The 18,007-nt window shown below is 44.3% G+C and overlaps 1 protein-coding gene and 1 long non-coding RNA gene across 3 annotated transcripts in view; both read left to right on the forward strand.

Annotated features, from left to right (window-relative positions):
- LOC112406584 (uncharacterized) overlaps nucleotides 1-17,288 on the forward strand; it is a 21,209-nt gene extending 3,921 nt beyond the window's left edge. The window contains exons 1-3 of one of the 2 annotated variants that reach the window (XR_003004586.1): nucleotides 6,033-7,321; nucleotides 14,739-14,861; nucleotides 17,065-17,288. This is a non-coding gene — a long non-coding RNA (uncharacterized LOC112406584). Of the gene's footprint in view, nucleotides 1-6,032; nucleotides 7,322-14,738; nucleotides 14,862-17,064 lie in introns of those variants that run through there. The other variant, XR_003004587.1, reaches the window with a different exon arrangement.
- The window catches only part of FOXO3 (forkhead box O3), a 117,116-nt gene that overhangs the window by 8,855 nt on the left and 90,254 nt on the right, over nucleotides 1-18,007 (forward strand). The gene's annotated exons all lie outside the window — the stretch shown is intronic.

Genomic DNA, 18,007 nt, shown 5'->3' on the forward strand with positions numbered 1-18,007 from the left:
CCCAATTCATGTCCACCTGGAACCTCAGAATGTAACCTTGTTTGGAAATAGCGTCTTTCCGGGGGTAGTTAGTTAAATTAAGATGAGGTCATATTGGATTAGTGTGGGCCCTAAATCCAATGACTTGTATCCTTATGAGGAGAAGAGAGGACATGGTAGATGCAGAGAAGGCTGCATGAAGGCTGAGGCAAAGGTTGGAGCAATGCAGTTACAAGCCAGGGAGCATCAGACTGCTGGGAGATACCAGAAGCTAGGCAGAGGCCAGGAAGGATCCTCCTCTGGAGTCTTCAGAGGGAGCATGGTGCCGCCCATACCTTGATTTTGGACTTCTAACCTCCAGCACTGTGAGAGAATAAGTTTTTGTTGTTTGAAGCCGCTCGCTCTAGGAAACAAACATAGGAGCACAGGGGTGGAAGAGAGGGACAGGAAGGGTTGTAGATAGAAGAGAAGAATAAAAACGTTTTATTTCATTTTTTTAAATTGAGATATAACTGACATACAATATTATTAGGGTCAGGTGTACAACGTAATGATTTGGTATTTGTATGTGTTGCAGAATGATCATCACCGTAAGTCTAGTTAACATTTCTTTTTCTTGTAATGAGAACTTTTAAGATTTACTATCTTAGCAACTTTCAGATATACAAATATTAACTACAGTCACCATGCTGTATATTAAATCCCCAGGACTTACTTATTTTATGACTGGAAATTTGTATCTTTTGACCCCCTTCACATATTTTGCCCACCCCCCCCAAAAAAAAAAAGGTTTTACTGAGATTAAAATTAAAATGTTAATCATTGATAGGCTACTTTCTGGTAATTCAAATTTCTTCTTTCTTCATCCTGCTTTGAGGCACAGAAGGGAGGCATGAATTCCCCTGATTTCCCAGTGAGAACTGCTACAACTCGTCCCTCCCTCCCTCCCGCTTAGCCTGTACTCTTGGCTCCCTCCCTAACCCTCCCACTCTCCTTACTCAATTTCTACTTTTTGGCTTCTTTCGTGAAGCTGGTGGAATGGCTGTGCTTGTGGAGTATGGACTTGAGGTTTACTCTAAGGCCCTGAGGTCTGGCTGAGCCATTTGGTCTAGGACCGTCAGTCTTTAAGGGCAGGGAGCAGCCTGGGTCCTCAGCGAAAGGAGAGTGAGTTTTGAAGAATTCTCTCTTGCCTGTCCCAGTCAGGCTTGAGAAGATGGAGCCCTATCAGTTTCACTGCCATCCATGGTGGCAGTAAGGCCAATCCAGAATCCCTCTGGAGTCCCCTCAGCTCCTTCTATGCTTGGTTCAAGGCCTTTCAGAGTCTCAACACACTTGAGCCTTCAGGCTCCCATCTCCTCTGTATACATTTATGTCCACAAAACCCAACAATTCCGACGGAGCATAGAACATAGAGGGGTTATCCTCATCCAAGTAGCAGCAGGTATTTTCTAGGTACCTCGTAGGTGTTTGGGCTGAATTATTCAGAAGTATTTAAGAATCAGAATTGCATCTGTTTTTTTCTCATATTTCAAAATGATAATTTTGGGAAAGGGAGCCAGGGTTATAAGTCAACTGGAAGCACAGTTTTGTTTTTACAGTAAAAAGAGGAGTTGACACAAGATATTCTGAAGCCTAGTTATAATAATAATAGTAGTAGTAACTGTGATTTATTGAACACTTACCATGTGCCAATCAGCTAGGTTTTTTACATTGAATATTGATCCTACGTGATAGTCATTTAAATATAAATCCCAATTTAAAGGCAAGAAAATGGTTCAGAGAGGTTTCAGTAAATTGCTTGGGATTCAAACCCAGGTTTCTTTGAACTTTTGCCTTTTCTGGTATGTTCTGCTGCCTCCTGAGTGCGGGTGGGACTTTCGGTAGGGGTGAGACAGCAGTAAAATTAAATAGCTCCCATTTTGTAAGTTGCTACTGTGTGCCACATTCTTTATATATATTACCATCAATCCCATTATTAATCTTTCAGAATACTGTCTTGAATGTTTATCTTCCGAACTGTGGCTGACTCAGGGTAACTAGCACGTCTCTGTGTTGTTGGGGGAGTGGACGGAGACCCATGATTTAGGCTCCTGCCTCTGATTTTGCATGAGCTAATAATTTTAAGAATCCAGACAGTGCCAGGGCTTTTAGTGGGGGAGTTTGATTTGGGGATTCTCATTTCTGTTTGGACACTGCCTTGTGTAACCATGGTTTACTGTGGGTCAGATAAATACTGTATTAGTATTGAGAACTAACAGTGATACATGGTGTGTGGAAATCCTTTGGGTTGGGCTTTTGTCTCTGAGAAATTTCTGCCTTGGTAGAACAGAATACCTCTGTTTCTGTAGGCTTTGGGTAGGTAGGTGGATGGAGGTAATACCACCAAGAAAAACGGATTTCAGGGGAAAAAAATAAAACATTTATAAGAAGTTTCTGGCGGAAGTGTGGTTGCTGAGTCAGATCTCATAATTAAAGGTATTAAGCATATTTTGTGAGGTGGTCGACCCTTTGCAATGCAGTTACTAACAGGTTTAAAGGCAGGTACTAAGACAGAAACAGAAAATGTTGCATAATGCAAGTGGCTGGCCAGGTTAAAGTGTTTATCTTATTAAGGAGCTTACTGCTTTTGTCTTCAAGGTAAAATATGTATGAGTAGGACCTAAAATGATGCTTTTAATTGGCCATAGGAATGTAGCACCCATGCCCCCTGAGATAAAATATGGCTTGCAGAACACTAATCCCATGTGTGTGTTGGAAAAAATTTTAGAACTCTCAGTTTCACAGTAAAGATAGGTGAGTAGTGTCTGGACAGTGTCCAGAAGATAGACTGAAACCCCGTGATAAACGTGGAGCAGGCAGAATGGCTCTGCCTGATAGCTGAACACAGCCAGGGTGTGGGGGAGGGTGACGGGGCCAGAGGCAGCTGCGCAGAAGGCGGCCTTGGCCTCTGTGGACTTTTAAAGGCACAACTCTGGGTATAAGCCTGAAGTTGAAGCAGGGCATAAAATTATATCCAGTACAACTTGTTAGATGTCTCCTTGAAAATTGGTACTACATTAAAAAGATCAACTGGAGAGTTAAGCCATTGATTCGCATAAATCAAATCTCAAAACTGCCTTTTTTCCTAAAGTGTCCTAATAATTAATTTAAAAAATGATAGTTCTTTCATCATAAATTATCTAGATAATTGCCTTGGTTCCATATTTCACATTAAGCTTGTCTGAGTGATGTTTAAGGCCTCCTGCTCACCTTCCTGTCCTTTCTCTTTTCATTTTTAGTTTACTTAATATTTTTTTTAAAAACTCAGTATAGTTTTTCTTCTAATGCTGTAAGGTTTTCATAAAGTAAAAACACTTTCTCTAGATCTCTCCATTAGAACTTCTTGTTGGTAAATTCCTTAAAAAAATTCTACTTATGGGGATATATGTATTTCGCTTCGTTATAAAGCAGAAACTAACACACCATTGTAAAGCAATTATACTCCAATAAAGATGTTAACAAAAATTCTACCTAATTTAAAACTCCGTTTTGCTGCATATTTCTTCTAGAATTTTTACCTTATATGATCGCTGTTCTGGGGCTGCGTGGCAGCCTTCATTTCCAAATCAAGGACTTGTTAATCGCACCCTTCATACTTTTTGTTTTTCTTCTTCTTTCCCCAGGCGGTAGGATGAGAAGGGACATACCATTATTCACTAGTTATTTGTCAGAATAGTCCCATTAACAGCATCCATTTGCCATTTATGAATATACCTATCATGTAAATAAACAGTGGCCTAGAGTACATTTTAAGCAAGGTAATTTTTTTAAAAAAGTAAAAAATTGAAACTCTGGGTCCAAGCATTCTCCTGAATTTCTTTAAAAGAACAGTGATCATATATATACACTACTACTACTACTATGTGTAAAATAGCTAACTAATGAGAACCTGCTGTACAGCACAGGGAATTGTACTCAGTGCTCTGTGGTGACCTAAATGGGAAGGAAATCCAAAAAAGAGGGGATATATGTATACATATAGCTGATTCACTTTGCTGTACAGCAGAAACTAACACAACACTGTAAAGCAACTATACTCCAATAGAAATTAATTAATTAAAAAAAAAGAACAATGATCAGTTACTTGGGGTGCATCATTTGTGTAACCCTGAGAAACCCGGAGTGTGCCTTGGAAACGTTGTGGGCCTGATTCTTTTAAAGTTGTCTTCCAGCTGACATGGGTGTGCACATGCTTGCTGTAGCACACTTGGGCTCTTAAGCTCCTGATAGATAGCTTCCTAGGTGAGCTAGTATACTGTTTCTTGAAATTAGTGACCTCGATCAGGCCTTCTATCTACAACCCTGTCCAATACAGATAAGCTTACAGCCTTCTGTTCGAATAGATGCATGTCCTCTGCTGAACTGAATTATCTAAATCAGTCCTATTTAGTGCCCTTCCTTTCCAAGAAAGATCCTTTTTTTCAGGCTGAGAGTCTAGGTGATCTGGGCCATACGTTAGGCTTTACCACATTCAACCTTCATGTTAGTTGCCAAGGTGAAATTTAGCATCCGATATATTTTGGCCGCGCTGCATGGCTTGCTGGATCTTAGTTCCCCAACCAGGGATTGAACCAGGGCCCTCGGCAGTGAAAGTGTGGAGTCCTAACCATTGGACTGCCAGGGGAATTCCCTGGCATCCGATTGTAGGCGTCTCTTAGTAGGTGTTCTTTGGGAGAAGGGAGAGGTTTATTCTGATAGTCTCATAAAATCAGGGAAAGCTTCAAGTTAATTTGTGGGCAGTCAGTACTGAATTAGGTGAAGTACCATGTGTCAAATTAGGAAAGCTAACTTAAGGTGTTAGTGAAAGCTACCATCTTCCAAATTGATTTTAGCATAATGACTTAACAAGTGAATGTTTTTATCAAAAATTACTATTCTCATTTTTAAGATGCAGATTTTCCCACATCTTGGTTTTTAAATCACATCAAAGGCTTTAAATTGATGGATAGTTTTAACTGTTAGCGCAGTGGGATAACATCTGGTTTTTCTCTCTGGGCTCCCAGTGTTTGTCCTGTTGTGAGCAAAGATAATTTTCACCTGACGTCTGTCTGCGTTACCTGCGCAGAGATTCCCTGCTCTGTCCACTGACCACCAACACTGCATTCTTCTACTGTCTGTTTTGTGTTCATCATTCTGCCTTAAAAAGGATCATAAAGCTTTCAGATATCTTTTCCGGCTTGTTACCTCATGCATCTGTGCTTAGTCAGGAAGGAAGAGAAGAAAATAACTCTATCTTGGTTTTATCATCTGCATCACATGATTTTACAACTTTGAAAACTCACTTGTCAGTGTGGTTACGGGGGAGATAAGTTCAATTACCAAGGGCTCTGAGAGTTACTGCTGCAGCCTCTTCCCTCTTGCCTCCCCTTTGGAAAAGAAAAACATTTAACTTTGCTCAAGGATACCTTTTATTGTTTTTCCGGAGCATGATTTCAAAGTTGAACGTTTAGAGGATTTGTTTGTGAGACATTAAAAGGTCTTTGCCTCAAGTTCCTAGTTATTAACTCTTCTGAAAAAAATAGTACCGTTTTAAAAAAGGTTTCCTGATATGTCCTTTCGACTGTTGCCATGTCTTTGGCAGTTGAGGGTACTTCCTTGATTATCTAGCTGTTTCTGATTTTTGAACCTAAGACTGCCAGTGTTGGGTTGATCCTTAGATAGTCTCAGAATCTAAGAGCCTCAGTTTTACTTGTCCTGGTCGTTCCCAGCTACTTTCCCATTCTTTCTTGTTTTGTGTCATTAGACATTATCTAAAGAGGTCTTACTGCCCTTCTTCTTCTCTCTTTCCCATCACCCATTATTTCTCTGTGAACTTCCTTCTGCATCAGTGGTTTTCAATCTTGGCCATTATTTGAGAATCACGGGGAAGCTTTGGAAAACACCAGTGTCGAGGTCCCATCCAAAACCAATTAGGTCAGAACCTCTAGGTATGGAGCCTGGGCATCTATATTTTTTAAAGCTGCCACGTAGTTACAATGCACAGTTAGGGTTGAGAACACTGTCTTAGAAAAATGAGAGATTTTGGCTGTGGAAGTTATCAACCAATTTAGTAATGACTTTTTGGCCTATTTCCACCCTATTCTCCATAGGGAGATTACAAGGTAGACTTTGCTCCCTGGAAGCTCCATATAAAAAGGAAGGAGCACCATCAAATTGGGATCTAAGAGAACAGTTGGCTTCTAAGACACGGGCATCGTTATTTAATAAACTGTGTTTAACTAGGATTTCCTCTCTACTTTCTTTTGTGTAAATGAATGTGGTGTCTTTAAAATTTTCCAGCCCCCACTCATTTTTCTAGTCTCCACTGGACCTTAGTTAACTAATTTTGAAGTTTTCAGGCATTCCTAAGAAGAGACAGTGCTATTTCGAGTCATTGTACGTTTCTTGAAATCTGAGACACAGAAACTCACTCTTTTGGGCAACCTAATCTGATATAATAGAGGGTTCTACCATGTTCTGACCCATTAAGCTAGTGCTTCTCAAAGCACGGTCTCCACACCAGCAGCATCACCTAGGAACCTGTTGGAAATTCAGATTCTTGGGCTCACCCCAAACATATTGAATCAGAAAGTCTGGACCCAGCAATCTGTACTGTCACAAGGTGTCCGGGTAATTCTGCCACAAGCTGAAGTTTGAGAACCACTGCTTTTAGACATTTGCTAAGTCCAGAATTCTGCTGGGTGCAGATTAGGAGTCAAAAATCAAATTTTTCGTGCCATCTTGACTTCAGAGGCCTGATAAGAGTAGGAAGAGATGAACAGAGAGCTTGCACTGGTATCTGTGGAGATGTAACAGAGTTCTCAGCCCTAGAATAGACTTTGCACAGATCCTTGTTGCTGTGTAGCTTTCTGTGCAGTCAAGGGCACCGACCTCTCCCCTCCCCCAGACAACAATAGACGATGCACTCAGGTGCACAGAGGAAGCCACGTGTTCATCCTAGTGTGTGTACTGTGTTCAGAGGACTCGTGTTTAGGTTGGATTCTTATTGTTTTGTGATCTTTTCCCCGTACTTGTTTGTTTTGGTCTATTGGGGAATGTTCCTAGTTTAAGACCAGCGTCGGACAGGGGGAGTAGTCAGTCGCCTGACTCACCCACAGACGGACGTGGGACATGTGGGAGAGAGATAAGATTAAAATGTGCTGGGTGTAATCAGTGTGAGAGGGCGAGTGAAGTGAAGTGAAGGGGAAGGTGATGCTGCTTTCGTGCTGAGGTCGAGGCGAGGCATTGGTGAGGAGGCGCCACGCGCATCTTGGCCCAGAGTCCTGCAGGACACACGGCCTCTCCCACCGTGAGGTGAAGCCAGGTAAAGAGCAAAAAACAAGTTATTGTTGCTTGTCAGTATCCCTGGATTCTGGATCCACTAAACAGGGCCTCATGATCAGCCATATCAAACACAGCTGATGGCTTTAGGAATATAAATAGTGCGAAGAACAGTCGGTTGGCCGGGTCTTGGAAGTTCATTTCAGGACCTCCTAGCAGCTGCTTCAGAATGTTGCCTGAGATTCATAAATGCTCTTATATCTGACACTTAAAAAAAAACCCCAACAAACCAGGATTCGTTTGGATTACGAATTCTTCTGCTGTTAGCAATACCTTTTCCTCGATGAAGCTCTATCCGAGATGACGTGGCTTGGGTGGTGAACTTCAGAGGGACAGTAATCTGGGTTTTCTTCTTGGGAGTGGAGAGGGCAGGCAAGTTAGTCTCCTCAGATTCACCAAGAGTCTTGGGAAGGAGCAAGAAGGCAGGCCCAGGTGCTGGAACATCAGAAGGTTCGCGCAGTGGTGGGGAAAGCTGCATTGGGAGACTTCACGTCTGGAGCCAGAGTTTGGAGGGGAGTCCGAAATACCGTGACCTTAACGCTGTGAGCAGAATTCGAAACTGGGCTCCGGGAGCGCGCAGGCCTTTCACAGAAGTCAGAGGTCAGTCAGCTGGTGGGAACTTCAGTGCTTGCGACGGTGGGATGCCTCCCAAAGCGGCCACTGCTCACAGAGGAAATGCACATGTTAGTTCACTTCTATTTTGGTTTTCCTAAAGGATGGGCTGCTGCTTGCATGTTTGGGGGGTGGGGTGGTGGTGGTGTATGTTGGAAAAAATTCTGCCATTAGGATGCATTTACAGAGGAGTAAAGTGCCTTAAGGAACAATCTGGCTCATAAGAAAAAGCTTGCCTGGCAGCCGTGTAGAAGGCTTGGCTCCCAGCCCAAGGATCAGAGGGATCTGAGTCCTCAGCTCCTATGGCCCAGAACTGAAGATGGAAATCAGGGACATCAATCTGCTCGACCTCTCTTCAGAAATCCCCTCTGGGAGGCTGTAGAGGAGGCCTTTGGTTTTGAGGATAAGGTCCCCGAGCCCTGACTTCTACGGGGAAGGTTGTAGTTGAAGTTAGAAAACTTTTATCCCCTCCCCACAAAAAGGGCAAAAACAGTTGTATGTTAAAGCTGCATTGGTGCGAATGGGTGTGCTGTGTGCAGTCACAACCTTAGGTCGACCTATCATTTTCATGGCTGTAACTAAAAGCTACTGTTAATTGAACAGTTATTATGGGCCACGCACTGCTGTGGGCTTTATGCTTATCAGCTCTTCTTTACAGACGGGGAGACTGAGGTACGGGGTGGCTTTGTAACTTAGCCAAGGCCATACACTTGGTAAGTGATAGAGGTGGGATACCTCTATCAGCATGCCTCTACTTTGACTAAAAAAACTCCAAAATCAATAATTAATCCCAGCTTTAGGGATTTTGATTTCATAAAACTGCCTGAGGCCTCACTGGGCTCTTCTTTCCTACCATATCTCTTATTTTGGTTTAAGAGAGAAAGGAGGGGAGTTTGCATGATCTCTGTTAAAGATGGGGCAGTTGCGTTATACCTGGCTGGTCGCTCTTTCGGAACCCGGGAAGAACAGACTCGAGTGTGTGGTTGTAGACGAGCACCCACAGTGAATGCAGAAGCCTTTTAAGACTTGCAGTCTTGTGAAGTGTAATTATGCTTCGGGATGGGACTCTCGAACTGCCTGTTCTCTCCAGGCTGCAAAGCAGACGTAAGCGATGTTGACCTTGCACTCTTCACTCCCAGAGGAAAAAGGAGATACCGCCTTTCTTTCTTTCTTTGTTGGTTTGGCATACGCCGTTTGTTCACTAGCCACGGAAGCAAGTGCCTATCAGCTTCATTTAGATTAAATATAGGGCTCATCCTAAACACCTTGTTTTCCAGATGTGAGGGGCAGGCCCAGCAGGCTGTGGCGTGTCCTGGTGAGTGGAAGTGATGGGGAAGCATGTGCTAAGGAGGCCACAGCACCCAGCCCCGTGTGCTGGTGGGAGATACTTTTTCATCCCAGAAGTCACGCGGAAGTCTTTGTATCTAGTTGGAAGAACTCAGAAACATCTCTTTTCTTAGTCGTTTGACTAGTAATATTTTTGAAAGAGGTTGGAATTTTTAAAAATGAAAATTTTGCTTTCTGCATGTAAACAGAGATGTCCTAAGAGACCTAAAAGAAAATACATGAGGTGTTCGTGAGATAATGCATTTATCCTGTTTAACTTCACACTTTCCAGTTAGGTTTTTGTCGTGCAGATGATGAGTGACTCCTTCAGAAGATGTTAAGGAGTGGGGTTATTTCTTTTCTGAAGAGACAGTTTTCGGGACAGACTTTTGATATTCTCTTTTCCCCTTCTTCCTGGATATTGAGATAGGAAAGCCACGTCTGACCCCCAAAAAGCAGTGCAGTAGATCAAACCACCCCTCGAACTGTTATTCACCACCTGTGTGAGGTGTATCTGCCAGCCCAGTACTCCTGACTCTTAGTAGCGAGCCCACCCTTCTCGGCAGCCCCACTGTAGGTACCTAACATTCCCCCGTTCATCTCACCCGGGCCCTGTTTCCTTAGGGATTTTCTAGGGGAGGACTAATCCGGGAAGCAAATTAACGCTGAATTGATGACGGAACCTCTGAGTTCCGGAACTGAATGCCTTGGATGTCGTCTGACTTATCCCTTTATTTTCTGGGTGAGGAAATTGAGGATGAGAGATGTGAAGCACACAGGGAGGCTACCCTTAGTCGTGCGCTGCCTCAGTAGTCACCACAGTCACTTTTCTGGAGGACAGCCCTCTGCACCGTCTCACAAGGGTCTGTGCACCTGCCGGTACCTGCCTGGACAGGTTCCTCAGTTCAGACAGCCCTGCATTATTCTCTAGGGAGGAATAAGGTGTTTCATTTCACTGTGGCCAGTGTGAAGGCATTCTGTGGAAATGCACCTGTGGGAGACCCGCAGGCAGCTAAAATGCTGCCTTATAAACGTCCGGACCTTGAAGAATGACTGCCTGGTGGCAGCCCTATAATCAGGAGTTACGGGGCCTGAGTTTTCTTAAGTGGTTGTAACTTGGAGGCCTGTGACTTTGGGAGAGAGTTCCACTGCATGCAATGTTTCCAAGAATTAGTTACTTTGTGCCAGAGGAGTGGGCACAGTTAGCTGGAACAGTGGCTTTAACTGGCAGTGGTTTGCTGCAAGGGAAGCTCATCAGTCTTAATGCTGAGCGGCCCATACGTTGCATACTATTGAGTAGACTTGGATATCTTTTATTGAGAATTAAGTCCCCAAAGCAGCTTTCTGTAACTATTAAAGTCTGATGGATAGTGCTAAGTTCTATTGTAGGCACTGGAGAAATTTGGTAGTCTTTGGAACAAGCAGTTTCTTTGGCTTTGGCCTTGAGAGCAAAAGTGCCACTTCTCGTCACTTTTAATGTTACCAGGAACTTTCAGACTCAGTACTGATTATTGACAGGTTTGTAGCAAATGGGATTTCTAATGTGGTGAATTAATCTACATGTGCCTTAAAGGTGAACTAAAACTACAGCAAATTATCTGAATAAAACTTACGTGAACATAATTTTTTTTAGTCACACAAATTGTTGGAAGCTCTGGTCCCTCCCCAGCAGGTTGCTGGCAGTGGTGCTAGCTTCTATAGCTTGGGCCAGGTTCTGGGTCTCACCCCAGGGCTCACGTGACGTGGTCATTTAGGGGCAGGACAGTGGGAATGTGCTGCCTGGGTCACAGCCACGATTATTCATCTGCTTTCACTCAGCCAACGTGGTGATGCGTGGAAGACCAAGAAGCGGGCATTGCCTTTATGAGTGTACAGTGTACCGAATGATAGGGACGTGCACAGAATGTTGCCCCTTCTCTTCGGAGGCTGCACTGAGGAAGCCCCCTGTGGGCCCAGCGTCTACCTTGCCTGGAAAGAGGGGAAGTCTTGCTGAGCTGTGCATCCTGGCATGTATTTCTGCCCATCCTTCATTATTTTCACCTCTGATAACGACACTTCTGACAGTACAGTGTGTTGCTGGAGTTCACTTTCTTTTGTTGATGAAAGTATTACAGTAATCAAAGAATTCCTTGCAGAACTTTTGCAACCCTCAAGGAAAAGTGATAAAACACAGACCCCGCTTGATAGATTGCAGGGTACGGGGAGGAGGGAGTTGTCCTTCCTTTCATTTTGGCTTGGCTGTTTGTGTAGCTGTGAAAAAACACTGAGTCTGCTTTTTGTAAAGGAGATAGCTTGGCTCATCCCTACCATGCAGAGTGTCGGGTGAATTAATGAGTGGAAGGCACATAATAATATGTGGCACTCATGTAGTCTTTTGATGATTTCACCTAGAATCTTGCCATCTGGAAACTTGCATTTACTAGGACGCAGAGCCAATTTTGGCTGATACTGAGTCCAGTGTGTACTTAAAAGTGGTTTAGATTTTCATTTGGCTAAAACCTAGGAGGTTGTAGACTAATAGAATAATAATAATGATAGCTTTTCCTAAGAAGCCCTGAATAGCCTCAGAAGCACTCTGATGGGAGGTAGAAGGCAGGAATCTTACTCTGTTTTATAGCAATGAAATAGAAACTTGGTAGCCCGCACAGAGTCATAGAGCTGTCCCTTTTGAAATGAGAAGTTGAATTCACGATCCCTGTGGCTTTGACTCTTGGCTTTGCCCCCAAGCATTGCTGTCTCCAGACCATGAACAATCTTTGCCGTTTTATTTTCCCAGTCCTCTGGAGTGAAGGTTTCCCACCTGGAGTTTGAATTCTGCTGAAGGTGCCTACATCCAAGCCTGATAGATCTCACAGTGGGTCGGGGTTCACGGGTCACTTGGCCTGGGGACCAGCTGCTGACGGTTGAGTTTGGAGCCCAGCTGGCAGTGCATCCGTGACTCCCTCACTCTCCGGGAGGGCCCTCTGCACTTCTCAGCACTTCAGCAGGGTACGGCTGCGCTCTTTTTCCCAAGTCAGCTGAGAGCCTCTGCAAGGTGTGCCACCTGTTCTCCCCCGATTTAGAGATGCCTTTCACCTCCCATTAGAGTGCTTCTAAGGGCGACTTAGGAAAAGCTATCGTTGTTATTTATTATTCTGTTAGTCTACAGTCTCCTCGGTTTTAGCCAAATGAAAATCTAAACTGCTTTACATACGCATTTGATTTGGTATCATCCCGAGTAGGCTTGCGCAGAGTGATGGAGTGTGCTGCCCCAGGCATCCATGTCCCTTATTCTGGCCGCTGCCCTCATGCCTCCTTTAGGGGTACGTGGGAGAGAACTGAGGGGCACAGGCCTAAGTTTGCTTCCACCTCATTCCCATCCCACATTCTCAGCAGGCTCCTTGCCCTATTATTGTCGGTCTAAAAACCAACATAGATCTGCCATTTCCCCGGGTGGACTCAAGCCTACGGAAAAGCAGAGACCACGTTTCCCTAAAGGTGTTAATTTCAAATTTAAGTTTGTTTATGCTCCTCTTATACCACAGTGGCAACTTAGAAAGACATATGCAGTGTGAAAGGATGAAACCTGAGGGCAAAGGACGAGATAGTAGTTGACAGGTGCCGAAGTTAGGCCACACATGTGGCTCTTGAGTTTCACAGCAGCTGAAAAGAAAAGGGACTTAAGATCAGCTTCCAGATTTGTAATTGCCTTTAAATAAAAACAGATCCGTTTCACAGAAGAAGCATGGCCTTTTCTGTTACTGAGGAACTTTTTTCCTTGAGGATGTCATAAAGAGAACACTGATCTAATAGGTGACATTCTCCTATTTGAAACTTAGTTCTCAAAGGTAATGAGCCAGTCCGTTTGTTTTGAGTGTTCTCTCCTCACTGGTGTATTTGTGTGTCTGTCTGTCTAGCCTGGTAAATCCATTTCTGACATACCAGGAGTTTGGTTGGGTGTGTGTGGATCCAGACTTCGGGAGTGACTAGGACTTACACACGAAGCCATATGGATCAGGTTCTTTGGGAAAGTCCTTGGAGTAGCCCAGGACGGGAAACTGAGGCTGGTGGGAAGACTGAGGAGTGAGAAGAGGCGGGCTGAAGGCAGATGTCTCAGTATAGGGGATTGCATCGACCAAGAAGAAGTCCAGGGACTTAGCAGAAGGGGAACGCCAGGGAACAGTTGGTGGAATCTAGCCTCCGGCAGGACCTGGGCTGTGAGACCAGACTGGTGGTCAGGACGCAGGCCTCAGGGAAGGGACCAGGGAATCGGCAAGGAAAGCATGTTCAAGTTCATTGAGGACTGTCCTCGTGATGAACCTGAAGAGAAGATGATTCCTTTTTTAGTTGCTGAAGAAACTGAAGCTCAGAGCTGGGTCTGGCCCCAGATTTGTTCAGTGTGCGTTTGGTACACCCAGTCTGCCCCCTCCGCCTTCTGGCTCCCCCTTCTCTATCAGAGGTCCGTGTTGTTTAGAACAGTTGCTCAGGGCTGGAATAAGCCTCCGGGTGACAGATGAAGGGATCCTGAGACGGCTTCTCTCTGGGCAAAGTTGGTCCCAGAACTGCTCAAGGGAGTGAGGTAGCTCCATGGAAAGGCGGCAGATACAGGGGTTGAGGGGGGTGGGGCGCCAGGCGGCACCCGGAGCTTTGTGTGCCCACTGGTGGTGCACGTATCGTGCTGATTCTTACAAAAATGTATACGTGTGTACACACAGACACACACACACACACACACACACACACAAGTTCTGCAGCTTGCCTTTGAAGTGAAAGCTGGGGCTCGGTGCTGTCCTTGTTTTTCCTCCCCTCCATTTTGGGCCAATCCATGTTCCTGCGAACAGACAAGGCATTGTTGAAAGTACAGTGTGCTGTCCCGCTTTTGCATTGTCATCAGAAACCCTTGACGAAACGTTTAATTTCTCTCTGAGGTTATCTGAACTTAGTCGACTTGCCTGATGGTACATTGGGTTCTGGAACCTGGAACTTTCTTTTTACCCACCCCTGTTTCGTTCAGTCATAGAACACAGAGATATTTTTATAGAAAACTTAAGGATTCCTGCACTAGGAGATGACTCAGACCAGTGTTTCCAAACTAGTAATATTAACTGGGATACATGCTGGAGAAGGGCTTCGCCTTCTCTTCCCTGCTCTAGCTTTTCACTGGTCTAGCTGTCTGTCCTGTTACCCTGTTTGCAGTAGGGCCAAAGGGACCTGTCTCCTAAGTGTAAGGTTCCATTTAAAAGTGAAGATACTTTTTAAGGCTACTTTAACAGAGTTAAAAGCTTTTAAGTTCTTGTGACAATCTGCTAACCAGCTGCATTGCCTGTGACCTCATTTAAGAACGTTTTGTGTCATCATCTTTGATAAATTCAACAAAGGTAGAGATGATCGGTGTGAGTTAAGTAGTTAAATTGCTTTTGAACTGTACATTTAAAGAAAATTCCATTCACTTTTCCCCTCATTTGGGCTTACTCTTTTTGCAGGTGTGCGGATTCATCGGCATGGACCATGGACTGGATATCATAGTATTTTTTTAAGCTGGACTGTATGAAAACTTAAGATTTACAAAAAAAAAAAAAAAAAAATTAAAACCCCACATAACTGAGGTTGTTGTACAATTACATTTATTTAAGCAGCTGTTACATTTTTAAAAAATCAGATTTCAGAAATGCAGTTAGAGTCAACTTTACAAGAATGCATTTGTTATACAAAGTGAGATGTGCATGCACAGACCCAGACCCAGTTTTCCCTTCTTGCCTGTGGTCAGCACTGCTGCTGCTTTATACCCCCCAACCTCCCGCTTTCCCCCGCCCTAAGAGGCAGAGGCGAAGAAGAGACTAGAACGTCAGGGCACTCGGAGACTGTCCTTGTAGTGGGTGGAGACGAAGCATCCTGCTGGCGGGGAGGCAGCGGTCTGGGCTGGGGAAACAAGCCAGCTCCATGGCGCCTTATGCTTGCGCTCGAAGCCTCCGCGGGGTGCTTTCTGCCCGGCTGGGGTGATTTTCTGCACCTAGGTGGAAGAAAGAAAGGGAGTTTGCTCTGGTGTGACTGGAAAATGGAAAAGCTTGAAGGGATGCTGACAGTTTTTGGTGGGAAGTCATGACAGTATCTTAGTTCCTTAACATTTTTTAGGTAAACATGGTGTTGTAGGTCCCGCAGTAGAATAGTTAAAACTTGAAATCCCTGAGGATCATTCCTAAGACAAAACAGCCAACAATGTTTTTGGTCCCGTGGGGTGGGGTGGTTTGATCGGGGCGCGTTTTGAGGAGAAGGAGGGGGTGGCACCGTGCGCAGTGCCTGGCACCATTCCTGTGGGCCACTCCACATGTAGCCGCTTGCCATGTTCCTGCTTTGCTGAACTTCTTCAGAAAATTACTGTTTTTGAAGAAAGAAAATCTGAGTGGTGGAGAGAAATATAGGCTGTATTTAAGCTGGCCTTTGTAATTTTTCCTGGGCACACACAGCCCATATTTTGGAGCTCCGTGACGTCAGCGCCCCTGCCTGGGGGTCGGGAGTCTTGACCAGTTAGGCCTTGGCCGCCCTGGGCCACACAGACGCATGCCTGAGCCGGGTCCTTGTTTACTTCCTCTTGATGCTGGGACATCGAGTACTAAGAAGGACCGCACGCCTGCACAAAAGCTCCTGCCAGCACGCTCAGCCCTGCCATTCCTGACTGTCTTGGAAAGCGCTCCATCCTCGAGGCAGGCTTTTGTTCTTCGAGTGCAGGCTTTTTTCCCCAGCTACATACCCTTTTCCAGATTCCAGAGCAGACCCCACGCCCACTCCCCTGCAGTCTAGCCCCCGCGCAGGATCCTCAGCTTCAGCGGCTGTGAACTCTCAGAGCAGGAGGAAGACAGGGTAATAACTTTCTCAGTGCTCTGTGGTGACCTAAATGGGAAGGAAATCCAAAAAAGAGGGGATACATGTATACATATAGCTGAGTCACTTTGCTGTACAGTAGAAACTAACACAACATTGTAAAGCAGCTATACTCCAATAAAGATTTTTTAAAAATTAATTAGAGGAAAGGAAAGAGGTAATGGATAGACAAAATAAAAGTACTTATTTACAGACTATATTGGCCAAGGATTATGGATAGAGAATTGAGGCTGATGTTTCTGTCAAAATTTTGGATGCCATGTTCACAAATTCTATCATGGTTCAAAAAATGTGCAGCCTTTTCTCATTTTACTCTTGGCATTATTTTGGCTCTTTTATGAGACTCGTATTACTGCTTTCAGACTGGAGAGAGTATTAGCATTCCTTCTAGGCCGGCCTCCTCATTCGATAGAATAAACTGAGGCCTGCGACTTGGGGTGGGCACAGAGCACCCAGCTAGTGGGTTAGGCAGAGCCGGCAGGAAACTGAATTCTCACTCCAGGCCTTTCCTTTAGAATAAGTTGCTGCTTGCCTTTGTGACTGTTATAAAGACCTGCCTGGGGCACGGGTGGGGACTGGGGCCTGGGGGCAGGAGAGTTCCTTTTGCCTCTGGAGCATTTAGAGTTTCTCATTCACAGCCCAGGTGTAGCTGGGACTCACTGGGAGCTCTTTCAGAACCTCTATTTTTCTATTTAACTTTGCACCCAGTAGTGAGGGGCGAAGGGTCGTCCATTTACATTCAGGATAACCATACCCATTACAGCTGGGCAGCCCTCCTGAAGCTAAGTACCACGTGAGGGATGTTCTTTATATCTGTTAGAACAGTGTTTCCCAAACTGTATTCCCCTGAAAATAGTAGTAGGCTTCATGATTTGGGCAGTTAGGTTGAAGAAAATTTAAGTGATATATTTTCTTTTCTTTTCCTCATAGGACTTCTTGAGGCAGTCTCATCACACCCTTTTGGTGGTAAAGTCACTCGGGAGTCAGCTTGAAACCCCAAATTCTGAGTAATCAGAAGGATGAGAACCAAATATAACGTAGCCCTGAAGTTCACTTTTGGGTCAGGCATTCAGGAAGCAGCACATAAAAATTTGCTTGGATACAGTTTCCTCATAGTTCTTTCCTCATAGCTCTTCAGCAGCTTGAAATAACATCTCGAGGTGGCAGTAAACAAAAATCTCAGGTTATCATTTTTCTTTCCATCTGATTGAACAAGTTATTGTCGTAGGGAGGTGAAACAAAACAAAACTTTGTGTTCCTGAAGCTGAGATCTGCATTTCAGTTACTTGTACGTTCCAGTTACTTTGAAAGAAAGAAATAGTGGTATTCTTAAAGAGTTTTATGTACATGTTTGGAAGTTTACCATTGCTGCCTTTTTATTTAGAAAAAAGTTTGGAAAATTGTGGTATCTTGATTCAAAGGAAATACTGCTCAGCAATAAAAAGGAACAGCCGCTGATACAAAACATGGATGACTGTCAAACATGCAGAAGGACATGCTGTTTGATTTCATTTATATGAAGTTCTAGAAAAGGCAAAACTAGCCCATGGCGACAAAAAGCAGATCAGTGATTACCAGGGGCCATGGGGGTAGAGGACTGACTGCAAAAAGGGCATAAGGGAACTTTCTAGGGACATGAAAACGTTCTGTATAGTTATGGTGGTAGTCACATTGGTGTATACATTTGCCACAATTCATCTATCTAGCTGTGTGCTGAAAATGGGTGCATCTTTTGGTGTGCAAATTATATGTCAGTAAAGTTGATTTAAAAAGAAGAGAAAGTTTAGAAAGACTATGATTGGAATTTGTGTAGCTCGAAGAATAAATCGTGCATTTCGGCCAGTTTTTCAGCACCGTAAAAAGCCTGGCCCTT

This window comes from Neophocaena asiaeorientalis, unplaced genomic scaffold, assembly GCF_003031525.2.
Source record: "Neophocaena asiaeorientalis asiaeorientalis breed wild unplaced genomic scaffold, Neophocaena_asiaeorientalis_V1.1 scaffold105, whole genome shotgun sequence".
NCBI classification, from domain to species: domain Eukaryota; kingdom Metazoa; phylum Chordata; class Mammalia; order Artiodactyla; family Phocoenidae; genus Neophocaena; species Neophocaena asiaeorientalis.